The 10,177-nt window shown below is 44.6% G+C and overlaps 1 long non-coding RNA gene across 1 annotated transcript in view; it reads right to left on the bottom strand.

Annotated features, from left to right (window-relative positions):
• Positions 1-364: 364 nt before the first annotated feature.
• The window catches only part of LOC110332849, an 18,423-nt gene continuing 8,610 nt past the window's right edge, over positions 365-10,177 (bottom strand). The window contains exons 3-4 of the long non-coding RNA XR_002381041.1: positions 1,259-1,434; positions 365-675 (exon numbers count right to left, since the gene is read on the bottom strand). This is a non-coding gene — a long non-coding RNA (uncharacterized LOC110332849). The remainder of the gene's footprint in view (positions 676-1,258; positions 1,435-10,177) is intronic.

The following is a 10,177-nucleotide window of genomic DNA, read 5'->3' as shown; positions in this document are numbered from 1 at the left end:
TGTAGAAGGATCCTGTTTGTGTGCCGCGTCATTTCTTGCTGGCGGGAAGGTAGCGCGGGACACTGATAAAGATAATTTACTTTTCCATTGATCTTATTATTGACAGTACTGTACTGTGACTAACTGTAACTGAAGATGTTATTATGTACCCCATTCTATGGAAAGCAAACTTGAAAAGATTAAGTAAACCGATCAAGGTTAAAGTGAGTGTTCTAAACCAGGGTTGACTGAGTTTGTGACAACTATGTCTTAAGACTATTCACGATCCAGTAACTCCACCTTTAGAAACCCACCCAATTAGAAAAGCATACACTCACAGTCTCTCAATGCTACACATAATAGAAAACACACTACACTTAGTACATAACTAATTATACTAGTAGATCACAGGTCTAAGCATTTTGTTTTGTTGTTTAGTTAACAGGCCCCCAAACTGTATCACATTTCATCTATCACGGGTGTCAACATTATTTGACACCCATTTTTGTATTTTCTGAACCACTAGGGTCCAGAAAATTTTGGTGGGGCCTAATTCAGGTGGCTCAGTGGTAAAGAAATCCTTATGCTCTCGCAGAAGATGGGCATTGGGTTCCAAGTATCCACAAAAGGTGCTTACAGCCATGCCTAAGCTCAGCTGTTGGCGTCCTGGTGCCTTCTTGTGCTCTTCAAGTGGACCTGCACGCAGCTGGTACACACACAACAATAGGCTATATAAGTTACTTTTCCTTACTGTGATAAAACATTGAGCAAAAACAACTTGAGGAAGACAGTTTATGAGGCTAGATGTTCATAATGGTGAGTAGGCATGGGGGCAGGAATAGGAAGCTTAGAGATTGCATCTCAGTCACACACAGGAAATAGAGAGCAAATTGGAGGTGAGGTAAGGCTATAACCCCAGCCTGTCCCCAGTGATGTACCTCCTTCAGCAAGACTCCCATAGAGAAGTTCCACAGCCACCCCAAACAGTACCACCAACTGGGGATCACACATTTAAATACATGAGCCTGTGGGGGACATTTCTCTTTCAAACCATCACAAAAGCACATACAGATACACACAAAAGTTTTAAAAGAAACTGCTTTGGTGGGAAGTTGTTGTTGGTGTGTGTGTGTGTGTGTGTGTGTGTGTGTGTGTGTGTGTGTGTGAATTTTAATAGTAAGTCATTGAGGGACAATAAAAATGTGAAAAACCTGTGGATAATTATGTCTCTTTTCCCAGGGGACAGGGAAAAGGTCTGTTTGCAGATGAGAGCACTCACTTGAGAGGCTGGCTCATTGTCTCTTCCTGTGCTTCGTTCACTCCTCTGGACACTTGTGCTGACAGACTTCTACTTTGGGAGGTGTTGGTGATGAGACCCAGGTACATGCTAAGCATGCTGGCCTTTAATGAGAAGCCAACTTAAAATCATGAGAGCTTGAACTTATACTGCCAAGTCTGTGAAAGGAACACAGAGTAAGGAAGTACTCAGCACATTCTTGCCACTTTGATATTTTGCTGTCTTTTCTCTTTTACATTTTAATTCTTTAAGTTTATGTGCAAAGCCATTAGTTGCATCATGGCTTTTTTCATCATACTTTGGTCTCATTCATTTCCCTCCCCAGTGAGTCCTCCCTTCCAAGTGAGTGCTCCCTCCCAAGTGTGTGCTCCCTCCCCAGTGTGTGCTCCCTCCCCAATGAGTGACCCCTCCCAAGTGTGTGCTTCCTCCCCAGTGTGTGCTCCCTCCCCAGTGTGTGCTTCCTCCCCAGTGTGTGCTCCCTCCCCAATGAGTGCTCCCTCCCCAGTGACAGCTCCCTCCCCAGTGTGTGCTCCCTCCCCAATGAGTGCTCCCTCCCCAGTGAGTGCTCCCTCCCCAGTGACAGCTCCCTCCCCAGTGTGTGCTCCCTCCCCAGTGAGTGCTCCCTCCCCAGTGTGTGCTCCCTCCCCAGTGACTGCTCCCTCCCCAGTGACTGCTCCCTCCCCAGTGACTGCTCCCTTCCCAGTGAGTGCTCCCTCCCCAGTATGTGCTCCCTCCCCAGTGAGTGCTCCCTCCCCAGTGTGTGCTCCCTCCCCAGTGTGTGCTCCTTCCCAGTGTGTACTCCCTTCTCAGTGTATGCTCCCTCTCTGTTCCCTTTTTTTCCTCAGCTAATGCTGGGGATTAAGTGTTCTGCTTTCTCATCACATGCATTTCATTACCCTCTCTATTTCCCTCCTCCCTGAAGATCTCCCTCTCCCCAATCACATCCCCTTTCTAGTTTTGTGACCCATGTACACATATGTAAATGCACAGGGTAGTGCTGGGGCTCAAATTCAGGGTCCTCATGTTTGTAACACAAGCACTTTACTGGCTGAGCCACCTCACCAGCCCCTAGCTCACAGTTTTAACCCAGCTATTTTAAGTATACTCATTTAAGTTCAGCTATTTCTCTTTGCTGTATGGTATCTGCTTAAGAAGCCTCATGAAAGGCTCAAAGATATTAAAGCCTGTGTTTTCCCTTAGCTATTCCATGGTGTGAAACAGTAATCACCCATTGGAGGTCCCTGAGACACAAAAACATGATCTTAAACCTGACCTTTTAGGATGTCGCCAGGGCCTCTGCAAACGACCATTTCTTAGTTGGGTATTTCCTTTAAAATGTCCTGCTGCTTATCAAGCTCACATATTTTTCCAAGAACTCAAGGGAGATTTGCAGTGGGATAATCCACTTCACATAGTAAAAATGAAACTCCACAGACCTCGTGATGCAATAAAGAGAATGTAATAAAAGAGGCTCTGAAGGAAGCCAGAAGGTTTCATATCTTAAAGAGAAAAACCATACTGATACAGCTTTGGCCTGCTAAGTTGCTGACCTGGTTTCTCCACGCACAGATCTGGGGTTTCTGTTAGTAACTCTTGCCCTGATGTGTTGAAAGGAAAACCAACCATCATCAACCTACTGTGTTCCTGCATGGGAGAGGTCGAACGGCTTCTCAATGTGACATTTTAAAACTATACAATCTACTTTTTAAATCTTTAACATTGAAATAGCAAGCATGCCTGCAAAGTGTCCAGAGCCAGGAGGAAATCACTTTCCCAAAGCACAGAGCTCCTGCTAGGCAAGCAGATATCTGCATCTCTGTGTGTGGGATTCAACATGGGAAGCTATGCTTTCCAAACTTCACCAGCACAGGATGTGGTGGGGGTGAGGAATCTGGAAAGCTAGGTGTTTGGCTGGAGTCTTTCCCAGCATGTTAGTGGGAACTCCACAGAGGAACATCTTAGCACATCATTCTGTTACAGTGGTAATCGGTGGGATTCCTAGGTCCCAAAGACTGACTTCTACTGTTTTCTGACCCACATCAGTCCCCACCCTTCACTCTCTTCAAGTCTACAACCTCCAGGGCACGTGTCTCACAGAAAGTGTGTCTCATGCTGTGGTCTTACACATTCTCTTTATCTGTCCAATCTCTCTGGTCCAGCTGTAGGCCATTGAGTTTTGTGTACTGTTGTCCCCAGCAATGGACATGTCACACTCAACTCTCACTGCAAGCATGCATAAATGAGCAAGTTGCTTTTAAAATGGCCCAGTGAGAGCTGGGCTCAGGCACAATTTCTATATTTGAGAGGCAGAGAGAGACAGCATAAGGAGTTTGAAACCAGTCTGGTCTCTGTATTGAACTCTAGGGAGGGCAGAGCTACCAGTCTAAAACCTACCTTTCTGTCTTGGTCTTTGTGGATCTTTTTCACATGTGTAGGGGTATTTTGCCTTCATGTATAGCTGTGCACCACGTTTGCCTGGTGCTAGAAGAAGGTGTTTGTTTCCCTGGGGCTAGAGTCACAACCAGTTCTGAGCTGCCTTATAGTGTCTGGGACCTGAACTCCAGGCCTCTGCAAAAGTACCCAGTGCTCTTAACCCCTAAGCCACCTCTCCAGCCCTAGGTCCTGTCTCAAAGTAAAACAAAAAAATCAAATCAAATAGCATACTTGTAATTCTTACTTGCAAAGTTAATTTTATTTATTTTAATACTTTTATTCTATTTATTTGTGTGTGTATATATATGTGTGTGTGTACATTTGTGCATGGATACATTTGTGTGTATGTGTATGTGCACATTTGTGTGTGTTTATACATGTGTGTGCACATGCACTATAGCACTCTTCTGGTGGCCAAAGTAAAATGTACAGTTGTCTGCTCTCTCTCTCTATTATGCAGGTCCCAGAGATTGTACTCAGGGCTCCAGGCACAGTGACAAATGCCTCTATCTGCTGAGTTATCTTGCCAGCCAACATGGTTAATTTAGAAGCTATAACTAGGATTATAGATAGTGAAATGCTAATGTTTGTGCATAGTAAAGAAAGTCAGAATGAAGCAGATGAAAGCAGTAGAGGCAGGTTTTGCTGGCCACGGCATAGGGCTGGGAGTAAGTCAGCATCGTTGTTTTGATTTCCCAGAATGTCTATATAACCACAAACTGTTTTGCAATCAGATTTACATTTCCAAGAAAATGAGCATGAACTTATGGTGAGCTCCCTAATTTAAGGAAGTGCTCCCCCATTTTCAGCATTTATAAAGTGAGTGTGTTAAGTCACCTCGAAGATCTCTGCTTACGCTGAAGACCTGTCCACATCAATGCCAAAACTAAATTTTGGAGGGAAATGATGAATCTCATCTGGGAGTGAGGTGGGGACCTCAGAAAGTTTCTCACCGTTAATTAACTGGAGCCAGGAAGATGCATCTTATTCAGCCCTGCGCAGACACCTATGCCTGGTGATGATGCTCAGGGAATCTTGGCTAGGAGGTTGGTGCAGTGAGGAGCAGGGCAGCAGCTGACTTCCAGTGAGGTTCAAGCAGCAGGAGAGGGAGGAGGACCTGCTGTGACTGACAGCAAGCATGTGCACAGATGTGGGGAGAGAGTAAGGGTGTCTTCCTGCCCTGCAGCAGTCATGGGTGACTCCTTCACACTGAATCAAGCCAGGGGACCGTTTGTTTTTAGTGGCTACATCATCTTGAGGTCAGTAAACAGGGGCTAGAACTTTGGCTTTGTGTATTAGCTGAGTACTCTCAGACACTTAATCCTGCTAAATTTACTCAAAGATAAAGCAAGGCTAGCACATTATTATATAATTAATATGCTAATTACATGCTTTACATTACAAAACTAACCAGTAAGTAAAAATGTTTTACTTTTCAAAAGCTCCATATGAATGTGTACAGAATTGATTTCATTTTCCTCCTGCTGATATTAGAAAAAGAAAAATGAAAAAAAAATCACTTTTATTTTTTCCTTTAATGTAAACAAAGACAGCAAGATCTGGTGTGAGATTAAGTGATTTGCCCAGATTATGGGGACCAGGAAAATAGGGGCAGTGATGTAGCTCGAACAAGTTCTTTCTCTTGGTGAGAAGTTTCTAGTTGTAGTCCCCTCAGCCTTTGTAGAACTCACGTTTCATAGTCGCAAGCCTACACTTTGCTAAAGGAAATGTCCCAGGTGATAATTCCTGTCGAAATCCCAGAGCAGACATTGCTCAAGTCCTGTCTGCCTGCAAGCTCCATTCTCAGTCCTTGATTTTGATCCTTGTTGCTCAGGAGAAACAGAAAGCTTTGGGGAGCCTGCAGAGGAGTTCATAAACAGACTCCTCAGGCTGCTGGCTGTGACACACCCCTCACCCCACATCTCTTCTCATCCCTCTTATGGGTACCCCTCAATTAGATGTGCCTTACATGTTCTTTGCCCAGAAATCCCTTTGCTTTCCCATAAGCCTGGGACTCGGAGACGGCATGGCCTGGTTCCCCCGGTGAAGCCCACACCTTTTCTCTGGAGACCTATAAGAAAGGAATCCTGACTGCCTCCTGGGCCTCAAATCTCATCAGAGCCCCTGCTGTGCTGCTGTCTGTCCATCTGTCTATGCCCTTACTAAATCTTCTAATAACATCTTTCCCCAAAGGACAGCGTGTCTCGGTGTATCTTTCTTGAGTCCCAAACCCATAGCGTTTTGGTTAGGAGGCAAGCCAAGGCAATTGGACTTGACTCATCACTTTCTTGTGGAAACAGAGTATCTAAAGAGCAGCTAAAGAGAGATGGGTCTACTTCAGCTCACTTGGTAGAGACTCTCACAGCAGGAAGACCATGGAGGTTGGAGTAGCTTGGTTGGTGATGGCAGGCATCTTTTGGTACAACTTGTTCACATCTTGGTGGATCAGACACAGAGAGTGTGCTGGGGTGGGGGAAGGGGCTAGACTGTAACCCCTAAAGACCTGTTTTCAGTGATCCAGTTATGCCTCCCACCTAAAAGGTCCACAGTCCTTCAGGTTGTCCTTTCTGATCATACAGGACTAAAGAAAGAAAAGCAGGTCTCCTCCTCAAAAGGCACACAGGAACCAATGTTCCTTCAGAATATCTCTTCTCAGAAGAGCAAAATGAAAGAGCTGAGGTTTAAAGAAAATAATAATTAAAAAAAAAAAAAAAAAAAAAAAAAGATGGCCTAATCCGCCATCATTGGGAAGAGAGACCCCTTGGTCTTGCAAACTTTATATGACCCAGCACAGGGGAAGGCCAGGGCCAAGTAGTGGGAGTGGGTGGGTAGGGGAACAGGGGTGGGGGTGGGGGTATAGGGAACTTTCGGGATAGCATTTGAAATGTAAATAAAGAAAATAATAATTAAAAAGAAAAAAAAAGAGCTGAGGTAGGGCACATGCGCAAAAGCCCAGCACTTGAGAGGTCAGGGCTGAAGATCAGGGGGCCTTAGCACGGAAGGGGCTCAGAACAGCACCTAGAACAGCACTTCTGATCTTGGAGAGTCCCCCAAGCAATGCAAAGCAGCCCCACTTTCCTCCCAGACACTGTAGAGAAACACCAGCTGTGTAGTGGCTTTGTCCCACATGCCTGTGGATGCAGGAACCAGCTGTGCAGTGGCTTTGTCCCACGCCTGTGGATGCGGGAAGTTGTTTGTTTGATTTTAAGGCCAGATGTACATGGTGGCTTCCTTTGGATTTGTCTTTAAACTCTCTTAAATCCCACAGGAAAGTAGAGGTTCACACCTTAGGGTTATTGAAAGGTGAGAGGAGGTAAGATACTCTGTCCAAACTACTCAGGAGGGTGCCTGGGGTGGTCAAGTGTTCAAAATGTAATTCAGTTCAAATGTAATGTGACTTTATTATTTGTTGAGAAAGGGTCTTGATTTTCAGCCTTGAAGATTTATCATTGGCTGTGTGGCTCAGCTAGCCTCTCACTCATGATCCTATGCTGGGACTACAGGCATGAGCCACCACACTTCTGAATGCTATTTTTATCTGGTTTGTGTCTTTTAAGACACCTCATGACTGTGAAACAGGTAAATGGAAGCATTTCTGTTCTAAGTGGGAAAAATGTTCTGCCAGATATGACACATAAAATTAAATTAAAAAAAAAAAAAAAAAAAAGGATGGTTGGTTAAGCACTCAAGTTTAAGGACCCAAATTTGGATCTTTCCAAACCTAGGTAAATATCAGGTGGTATTTATTAGTGGTTCACCTCTAATTTCAGCCACTAAGATCCCCAAAACAAACTGACTAACAAGACTAGCAGGCTGTGTACTTGATTGAGAGACCCTGCCTTAATAAATAAGGTGCAAGCAGCATCAAAGGAAGATTTTCACCACCAGTCTTGTGCCTCCACAACTATGCAAGTTCACACACATGCACTCACTGCTTGTAGATGTATGTAAAAGTGTGCATATAAACATGTAACACACATGAACACATGCATGCACAAACATACTCACATGTGCATGCACACACAAGCAATCAGGGAATGTGGGAAATGGAGGGAACAGATATAAATATCTGTCTCCTACTAGCTTCAGACACCAGAATGTGGACGGGGCTTACCAGGGTTTCCAGACTCTTGTGACTCTGAACAAAAAATTAGACATGTGGAAAGTAGCAGAATAAAAACAGCTTATCAAGAAAGGATGTGTGTCAAGGCTGGGAAAGACTTAGAAGCCATAGCAAATGCTGTGCAAAGCATTGAGATTGGTATGTGTGAGTGTGATACAAACACACATGCGCGCGCGCGCGCACACACACACACACACACACACACACACACACACACACACTTTATTCCTTTGAGACAAGGTCTTTCACTGAATCTGGATCTAGATTGGCAGCCAGCATGTCCCAGAACCCTTCCTATCTCCACCCCTCAGTCCTGAAGTTTTAAGCAGGTGTGGCCGTGCTTGGATTTTTACATGGGTGTTGATTTTTGAACTCAGGTCTGTAGGTTTTGTACAATGTGGTTTGAATGAGAGTGACCGCCATGAACTTACTTGCTTAAATATATTTGGTCCCCAGTTGATAGAACCGTTTGAGAAGGATCAAGAGGTGTTGGCTTGTTGGAAGAGGTGAGTCAGTAAGGGAGGGCTTTGAAGTTTAAAAACATTAATGCCACTCTGTGTGCCTCTCTTTGCCTCTTAGGTGTGAGTTCTCAGCGACTGCTCCAGTGCCATGCCTACCTGCATGCTTGCCTGCTGCCATGTTCCCCAACAAATAAACTCTGACACTCTGAAACTGTGGGCCCCTGGTTTTTGTTCTTGTTTGTTTTAAACAAAATCTCAATACTTAGATTTTTACTAATGAAAACTCCAGAGCCAGATGCTGGGGCGAAAGTCTGTTAGGGGAGAGAGGCAGAGAAAGCACTTCCTCTTCCTCAGGGGACATCTCAGAAAGAAAGCCCTTCAAACTGAATGCCCTTCAAACTGAATGTCCCTCCCTTCTACTTCCTGTGCATCTCTCTATCAGTTTTCCTGACTCTCGCTCTTTATGATTTTTCTTAATAATTCTATGTTCACTCCCTGACAATTGATTGATTGCTTCACATTTGACCTATGGTTGACTTTATCTAAATTTGTTTATAATATTCAAGCAGAAAGCTCTTGGATTAAAGGTGTGTGCTAAGACTGAGCCACACCACAAATAATTACAGGTTTTTATTATTAATGATGGGTTTTTACTATAAATAACAGTAAACACACAATCTCGAGGTTCACAATGTAATTAAATTAAACAGTTTCTTTTCTAAGTTGCCTTGATTGTGGTATTTTGTTAGAGGAATAGGAAAATGACAAACACATACATCAAATTCTCTTACTCAATAAACCAGCGCCTCTCAACCTTCCCAAAGCTGCGGTGACCCTTTAGGACAGGTCTTCATGTTGTGGTGACCACCAACCATAAAATTATTTTTATTGCTACTTCATAACTTCAATGTTGCTACTGTTATGAATAATAATGTAAACATCTGTGTTTTCTGATGGCCTGTGAAAGGGTCAGTCTACCCCCAGAGGAGTCTCCACCCACAGGTTGAGAAGTGCTGCACTAAAGCACCCCCAGCAGCAAGACCTTCAGGTGTTTGTTTCCCAGCATCACAGGCTTGGCTATTTGCACACACTTTTCACCCGTGCTCTGTGACGTGAGGGCACAGAGGGGAAGATTTCCAGTCCCCCTCTTCACTAGCTGGCTAGCTGGGTTTTGTTGTTGTTGTTTTTATATTTAAATTATATTTTTGTCATTATTATTATGTATATGCGTACACATGCATCACGGCCAAGGTTTAGAGGTCAGAGCACATTGGAGGGAGTCTGTTCTCTCCTACCAGGTACAGCCCAGGGACTGAAGTAGGGTCTTCAGCTTTTGCTGGAAGGCAAGTGCCTTTACCCACTGAGACATCTTGCTGGACCCCAACTCATTTCTCTGATATGCCAGGCCTGCTTTGTCCTAGTCACCTGCTTCACGCCATGTGAGAGTGACAACGGGGTAGGCTTTGAGAAGTGAAGCCTTGAAGGATCCTCACAAGTCCTTACAAATGTGATGGAGAGGCATCATGCAGTGTTTGGCCTGCTTGCCGCTGCTCTTCCTTCACCATGTGTGGACACAGCCTTAACTCCCTCCAGCAGTAGGAAGGCTCCAAGTTCTGTTACATTTAGATTGTTTGTGTATGTGCATATACCACAATGCACCGGTGGAGGTGGAGGTTAGAGGACAGTTTTGGCAATTGGTTTTCTCTTTGTGAACCCCAGAGATTGAAGTTAGGCTGGCAGGTTGTGTGGCAGGGACGCATCTTGCTATCTTGGAAGCAGATACCAAACCCTCAGCTGGTACAGTACACACACCAGACCCTCAGCTTGTACAGTACACACACCAGACCCTCAGCAGGCACAGCACACATACAAGACCCTCAGCAG

This window comes from Mus pahari, chromosome 15 (assembly GCF_900095145.1).
Source record: "Mus pahari chromosome 15, PAHARI_EIJ_v1.1, whole genome shotgun sequence".
NCBI classification, from domain to species: Eukaryota; Metazoa; Chordata; class Mammalia; order Rodentia; family Muridae; genus Mus; species Mus pahari.
Note: the sequence above shows the minus strand (reverse complement) of the source record. Positions and strands in the feature narration are given on the sequence as shown.